Source organism: Crocuta crocuta, unplaced genomic scaffold, assembly GCF_008692635.1.
Source record: "Crocuta crocuta isolate KB4526 unplaced genomic scaffold, BGI_CrCroc_1.0 scaffold301, whole genome shotgun sequence".
Classification (NCBI taxonomy): domain Eukaryota; kingdom Metazoa; phylum Chordata; class Mammalia; order Carnivora; family Hyaenidae; genus Crocuta; species Crocuta crocuta.
The window spans coordinates 2,701,510-2,709,527 of record NW_027527544.1 but is presented as its reverse complement, the minus strand read 5'-3'; the positions used below and the strand labels follow the sequence as shown (position 1 = coordinate 2,709,527).

The following is an 8,018-nucleotide window of genomic DNA, read 5'->3' as shown; positions in this document are numbered from 1 at the left end:
TATCTCCAGCAGAGAGGAACTCACATTTTCAAAGAACTTGTTCCAATCCTGGACGAATTTAATGGTGGGATCTCCCGTTCTCTCAGCAGGTCTTTGGACTCTATGTGTTACGAAGAGTTAATGTAGCTCCTCTGTCATAGTACAGCTTTTCATCTATTTGAGGATCGCGTTCTTGTTCTCCATGAGTCTCCTCTTCCCGCATAAATAATAGCGGTGTCATCAACTGCTCTGTATACCCTGTGGCTTTGTGGTCCTTCATGGGTCCCACTGCCCTCCTATGGACGTGTGCTAGTTTGTCAATGTCCTTCACCAAGTGTGACGCGGAACAGCTCATGGCTCTTGTTTCAGTTAGCGAGTGCTGCGCAACAACCAGTCACAAAAATCCCAGCAATGAGCTCGTGATTCTCTGGATTGGCTGGGCTGCAGCTCAGCTAGGCCGGGCTTCCCTAGCCAATCTCGCTGACCTTGACCGGACTTGCTTACATTTCTGGGGCCGGCTGATCTCGGCTAGGCTTGGTTGGGCCATTCACGTGTCTCTCATCTCCTGCTGGGACCAGTGGGCTAGCCCCAGAATGTTCTTCTCAGGAAGATGGCAGACGCCTAACAGGACAAGCCCAATCATACAAGTATTTTTCAAACCTTTGGTCACGTCCAGCCGGTTAACAAGTCACATGACCAAACCTAGGCCCAAGGGAGGAGGGGAGCTCTGGCTCCTTTGTGGGAGCAACTTTAAAGGGACACAGCAAAGGACAGGGACAAAGGGAGGGCTGAAGAACTGGGGCCTTTGCTATAGCCTACTGTAGATTTGATCTGGTCAGATCAAAGCAGTACTAGATTTTTTTCCCTCTCCTTTTCTGGACACCATGTTTCTATCAGCTCAAGCTAAGATTCAATAACCTTTTCAGGTAACCATACTGATGACTTACACTGAACTTGCTGTCAAGTAGAAGCTGCAAGCGTTTTTACATATGCTTGCCAAGCTCTGGGCCTGTGCCACTGACCTTTTAGGCCCTGGTGCAGGACATCACGTGTATTCCTAGTCAATTTTTATCTTGATGGAATCAGGCCCCAAAATATTTAAGCAAGATGAAATCCATACCTCCTCTTCTTTCAAGTCCCATATCTGCACATTTCATCATGGTGTCACCAGACCTCTTCTTGGTGTCTGTGATAGCAATGTTGAATTGACCTGTCGAAGATAAATAGAGCCCTACATCTCTCTGCCAGAGCCTGTCTTGTGGGCCGCCAGTCGTCCATTATTTTGCATTCCTGGGGTCTGGTATTTTAAACACTAGAAATTCATCTGATTTCATCATCATCTGGCCTCCTCTCTCTATCTTGTCTCGGGGATGTGAAGAGACTTTGTGGAATGCTTGTTATGATCACATGAAAGACAGATAGGATTTAGAGAGGAGATATCATTTCAGTCCGAGGGAGCAGGATGAGTAAGCTCCCTAGATGGGTGCGAGTAGGTATATTGGTGGATATAGAGTCTTCAGATAGTCTCATGAGTGGGGCCATTGGAGGTAAGACCAGAAAGGGAAGTTGACTTCATGTTATGAGAGTTCTTGGGTACCAGGATAATGAGACGGGAATTTTACTTACACGTTTTCAAAAACTTGCAGAACATAATGGTTCCTTAGAGGTGCCCCTTAGGGTTGCCTTGACTTGGGGCGTATGGCAACGACTGCTTGGCCCCAACATCTGTTCCCTTCTTCTTCAGTCATAGCGCCCATGATTTTTAGTAGGGCACACGGCTCCCCAGAATAAAGACTGCATTTTCCAGCTTCCCTCATGCCTAGGTGACCATATTTTAGCCAATAGGGTTTAAGTGCAAGCAGCGTGAGTAACTTCCAGAGAATGCCTTCAAAGGATGAGATGTAAACTTCTTCATCCCTTCTGTCTGGCTGGATGCACATCTTTGGTCCTGAAGTGACACTGGCAAAGTCATAAAATAGAAATGATTCGGATCTCTCAGCACATGCAGTTCTACTCCAATCACGTAATGACTATTAAGGATTTCTTTTATGTGAGCAAGCAATAAAAAATTCTATGTATTATGTCGAACTTCTCTCAAAGTAAACCCAATCCTAATTCTCCTCGCTAATACAGAGGGGACAAGAGACCACAGAAATCTGGCTGTGATGCACAAAAGAGGTCCAGTGGCAGTGCGAGAACAGTTGGCTCCTGACTATCCCTGTGCATGCTGGGAAGGCAGCCATGATGTAAATGGTTGAGAATCCTCCACCAACAAGCCAGTTACACTTGGGTTCGTGGGTATGTGGAGCTCTGCGCCACTGTTCCTCTTTCCCTCCTCACTCCTGAGTCACCGCTATGCTCTGGCCACCTGGTCTCCAGGGTCCTGGGTGGGTCATTACCCCAGGTTGCAAGAGGCAAGATTCTGCCTGGAGTAAAAGGATATTGTCTGCATGAGCGTTCTTCCTGGAGCAACGGCCAAATGTGCCCAACATGTCAGGAATCAGAATGACTTTTCTTCCCGTGGCTTATAATCACAATTATACTTAGTAAACACCTATTTGCCCCCCAGGGATTAGCTAATGGTACCTCTCCCTTTGCTAACAGTGAATAGGGGATAAGGGACGGAGGGGGATTTAGCATAAATTTCACAACCACCAAGTTTAAGTTTTTATGTCTGCGTAAATGAGCTGAAATCGGCCTGGTGCTCCATTTGACCAAACTGCTGAAAACTTGACCCGGGCCTCCACAGAAACTGGGGCATTTAGACATGGCTGAAAAGCTCAGTCAGTTCAGGCGGCTGTCCCCAACTTCCAGTGCTTCTCAGCTCTGGTGGGCTGACCATCTGTCCTGGTCCGGGAGTTGAGGCCTCTGGTATGAGGCTGCTCTCTGCCCCCACCCTGGTTGGTGGCCAGGGTGCGGGCTCCGTGCGTGTTTGGTCGCAAGCTCCCACCCCATCACCTGTGCGTGGAACACACACGTGTATCCTTCTTGCACCTGCTGTCTGCACAAGCTTCCTTGTCCGGCTGTGGGAGCTCTCCGTGCTTCCTGACTGCCTCTCCACCACTGCGGGCCAAGCTGAGCTGTGAGCACGTCTCTGAGATCATCCTCATTTTGGGGCCCAAAGCACGCTACCCACACACGTACTGCAGCCCTTGGGCACTGTCTTGGCTCCGTCGAGGGCTGCTCCGAAAGGCTCCTCTGCTCAAGGATTCCCCCAAACTCATCTGCCCTTTGCCCTGGCGTTCCTCTTAGGCTGGTCCCGGGGATCATCAGCAAGGCTTAGCTGGGGGTGAGCTAGGGATACCCTTTGGGAGGGTGGGCTCACCAGTATCTACGTGTGAATCCCCTCCCCTCCAAGCCTCTCCTCTGGGCAGCTGGCTTAACCTTGATCTACTCTGACGCTTCTCTGTAGTCNNCCACCAATGGCTTGTAGAGGCAAGAGGAAAAATGTAGAAAAGAAAATCTTGTTATTATTAATGTGATATCATACCATCCCCGCGGCTTTCTTTTCTAATCATCAACCAAATGACTAAACTTTAAAAGGGCGTGGCTTGGGGGTACTGTTTCTAGGTAGTCTCTCTGTGTTTATTGTACTTTCCTTTCTCTGTGGACGTCGGCAGGAAGAATCTGCTTGAAGACTCCGGTGCCTTGCTGCTTTTCCTGTTTCTAATAATGTACATCACCCAGGATTGTTAGCATAAACTAGAGCACAGCCCGGGGCCACGGGTCTGGGGCCGCAGCTCTGTATAACGCACCGCGTTCTTCTTCCCACTTTTCATATAACACTGGAAGAGTTAAAAAAAAACCTGAAGTGAGGGTAAGCTGTTGGCTAATTTGAATTTCTGCTTGAATGGGGTCCTGGCCCCTCAATATATATGTAGATTGCAAAAATGACCACAAATTCTTATTTTCTCTGCCTCTCGACTCTAACCTTGATTGTGTGATCTGCTTTGGCCAATGGGATCTTAGCAAACACGACACAGTAGAAGCTTATAAAATGCTGATGTGCTGGGACTCAACCTCTCATGCTCTCGGGGAGGGGGGCACCGGGCCACCACCATCATGTCAGCAAGCCCTGGACTGGGTGATGGGAGTGACCCCTGTGACCTCAGCTAAATGAACGGTTGTTGTTTTAAGCTACTGAGTTAGGGGGTAGTTTGTTACTCAGAAAGAGCTGAGAGCTACAGGATGTCCAATCTAACCGAATGTTTGGTGAATTGGCATTTTGTAATTCCGGGGTTCTAGACTGAATATTAATTCTTTCCATACAGAACTACAGACTTGAAAGACAGGCTGGTGTGTCAGTTAAGGGACTGACTCTTCATCTCAACTCAGGTCATGGTATCACTGTTTGTGAGTTTGAGCCCTGCATCAGACTCTGTACTAACAGTGAAGAGCCTGCTTGGGATTCTCTCTCTTTCCCTTGCTCTCTGCCCCTCCCCCACTTGCATGCACGTGCGCTCTCTCGCTCTCTCTCTCTCTCTCAAAAAAAAAAACAAACTGAAAAATAAAGACAGAGGCTGAGTTTATGCTAAGTCCAGGATGTACTGTATTTTTTTTCCTTAAAAGCTAATCTCCATATTATTATGCTTATATTGCAAATGTTAGAATAGTATGCTAAATGTGACCTTACTAAATTAATTAAGTTTATGCTGTATGTATACTCGTATGTCCATGGAAAATTCTAGAAGAACCAAAGAAACTGTTAACAAAGGGTATCTCTGGGCCTTGGACTAAAGGTGGAATAGAGGTAGGAAGAACTTTAATTTATTGTTTTTATCAGCTTTGAAATTTTTATCATGATCACCTGTTAATTTTATGATTAAAACAGTGCTAAAATTAAACTAAGTCCATCACCAAATGGTTCAAAAATACCAGCTTAGCTCAAAGAACTGTGAGCTTTTTTTTTTTGTCTTTTTTTTTCTTAAAAGCTCAGTGTCCAAAATACATCCCATTACTTCAGGATTTTCATCAGCGTAGGCGCCAGTGAATTGGGTTTTTAATCTGGTAAGCATTTGCTACATGTCAAAAACACTGGCTTTAAAGAAAGAAAATGCTTATTTATTTAGTTTTGTATTAATTTCCCACCTACTTCCAAGAAATATTTGAAACTCCTAAGGTAACGCATTAATTAAATGCTGCTAAGGCAGAATTTCTGGGCAAATAAAAGACCTTGTGTTACCATAGCGCTACCTTGGCAAATTGGAAAAATAAAGCCCCACAAAAATCTGACTTCATCGAGGGCTCCTAACTCAGATCCAGTGAACACAGTCTGAATCAAGACTATAATCAGGGTGTCTGAACTGGGAGATGGGGATCATTACCAGCACGAGGCCCTAGAGAGCTGGCATTTGCTGCCTCTCGGGCATGTGGCTACCAGGGCCGGGGAAGCCAGATCATGGCTGGCAGTTTCAGCTTTGGTTTGGAGTCTCAGGACCCGTCAGAGCAATGCAGAAAGAGTCCGGGGAAAACTGTGGCTCTGAGCTCTGATGGCCTTCTCCAGTTCTCCTGGGGTCTGGTTAACCACGTGACCAAATGGCATCTAAGGATCGTGCCATCAGCCTGGCCTATAACACACTCACTGCAAAGAGGTGGTGGGAAAGTGACCCTTGGTTTTGGAAAAAATTCCAGGATCAGGGTTGGTAGTGGATTTCTCATATATGATGCACTGCATGGTGAGTTTCTTGGCCTAAGGTGCTTTGATGTTGTGATTTATTAGAAACGGATTTCTTTTTTTAATGTTTATATTTGAGAGAGAGAGAGAGCGAGAGAGCAAGGGAGGAGCAGAGCTAGAGGGAGACACAGAATCCGAAGCAGGCTCCAGGCTACAAGCTGTCAGCACGGAGCCCGACTCGGGGCTGGATCCCATGAACCCGGGACAAAGTCAGGTCTGAGCCGAAGTTGGACGTCTAAGTGACTGAGCTGCCCAGGCACCCCCTATAAGAAATATATCTCAAATGACCAAAATATATTTCTTATATGTATATATCTGGTCTTCACCCACGGTTCCTGCTTACAGGTCCTAAAACCCTTGACATTTCCAGAGTGATCTTTAAGGGCAACTGGAGCCCCTTTTGTCACATTTCGTCTCTTGTCTCCTGTTCCTAAAACTGCTTTGGAGCCACAAAGGTGAATGGATGTCTCGTTATTCCTACCAAACCCTTTTCCATCACTTCGGGGTTTCTGTTAACGGGATGACTATTGGCAAGTGCCTAAGGATGGGGGTTGTTGCCAAGGAAACCAACCACGAATAGAGGGTTGGAACTTTCAGCCCCACCCCCTGATTTCTGGGGAAGGAAGAGAGATTGGAGGCTGCATCTACCACCAAGGGCCGGTGATTTCATCAATCACGCCTATTTAATGTAAGCCTCCATAAACCCCCCAAAAGATCGGGTTGGGAGAGCTTCCGGGTTGGTGATCACATGGAGATGTGGGGAGAGTGGCCTTGAGAGGGAGTGGAAGCTTCTTACCCTTTCCCCAGACCTTGCCCTATGCATCTCTTCCATCTGGATATTCCTGTTACGTCCTTTCATGATAAACCAGTCATAGAGTAAGTAACCCGTTTCTCTGAGTTTGGTGAGCCACTCTAACAAATTCTTTGAACCCAAGGAGGAGGTAGTGAAGACCTCTGATTCATGGCCAGTGTGTCAGAAGCACAGGCGACTACCTGGACTTTCAACTGGCATCTGAAGTGTGTGTGGGGGCGGGGGTGGGGGGCAAGAGGCAGTCTCGTAGGACTGAGTCCTTACCCTGCGGAACTGCCGCTGTCTCCAGGTAGATCGTGTCAGAATTGAGTGAAGTTGTAGGGCACGCAGCTGGTGTCCAGAGAATTGCTTGAAGGTGCGTGTGGGGGAATGTTCTTCCATCCGAATGGGTCCCAGAACCCCCCTTGCACACGGTCACGGCGGGCTGGACGCAGGTACCGAGGCAATGCTTCTCAAAAGGACAGAGAAGGAATGCGTTGCAATGAAACTTGCCGATCTGGGTCAAAAGGAAATGGAAAGAGTGAGAGCGAGGGGGAAATGCCTTGTATAATTAATTAAAGCAAGCGGTTGGGAAGGGCTTTAGGAACTGTCCTCCTGCCTTAGAAATCCATCCACCTGTGTACGGAGCAGGAGCCCAAACAAGACACAATGCAGATGTTGATGGGGCTCCGCAGAGGTCGCCTTAGTCAAAGCTTTTCGGTTGGGCAGAACACAAGCCTACTGATGTTGGCTCGGTTAAAGAGATCTTTAATAAAGAGATGCAGGGCATCTTAGGGGACCAGGAGCGGTGGTGTGGGGGCTGACCACACCAAACCCCTGTTGCAAACAGGCTAACAGGGTCCAAGTGAACTGGCCTCTTCTTCTCCTCGGGGCCCCACGGTCTCTCATTTCTGCTTTCCCCACTTATCTTCCCCATTCTCCTCCATACCTTTGCAGGTAGAGTTTCCTGTTTACTCATCAGCGTGCATATCGCTCAAAACGGCTGCTCCTTCTCACTTCTGCGGGGTCTATCCGAATCTGAACAGATACACCAAAGGACTATAGTTCTGGTGTCTCTTGGCTCACGTGTTTGGTGGCTTTGACGTAGCTGTGTGTTTCCTTCAGCTAGAAGGCTCATACCTGGTTAAAGCAGATGTCGGCAGTGCCCCGCCCATGGTCTTAACCATTTCAGTGCACACTGGCTGCATTTCCAACCGCCAGCTCCTACATCTGTCTGCCTGCCTCCAAGGCTTAACTTCTAGAGTGTTCTCCCGGGAGACTGAGCTCCAGTGGCCCGTGGTGGGAACTTGCTTGACAAGGCATCCTGCGTTGGCTGCTTCCTCGTCTCATTCCTGCGCGCCACTATGGGTGCATCTTGGAATCACCTCCTAAATACACTACCCACGCACGAGTCCTTGCCTCTGTGTTCACTTCTGGGGGAGCCTGAACTAAAATACTAGTTCAGTTGGGGCCCAAAGTCACTTAAAGCAAGAGGGGAGCAGAGTTGTCGGTGGGGCAGACCTGGGAAGGTTTACCTTGTTAAAAAGGAACCATTAGGAGGAGAGGCGGAGCACA

General features: G+C 47.9%; 1 long non-coding RNA gene across 1 annotated transcript; it reads right to left on the bottom strand.

The window, feature by feature from the left end:
• Window positions 1-3,733: 3,733 nt before the first annotated feature.
• On the bottom strand, window positions 3,734-7,463 carry LOC144232453 (uncharacterized). The gene is made up of 3 exons (XR_013335396.1): window positions 7,393-7,463; window positions 6,729-6,960; window positions 3,734-3,764 (listed from the first exon to the last, which is right to left on the bottom strand). It is a non-coding gene; the product is annotated as an uncharacterized LOC144232453 (long non-coding RNA).
• Between the last annotated feature and the right edge of the window lie 555 nt (window positions 7,464-8,018).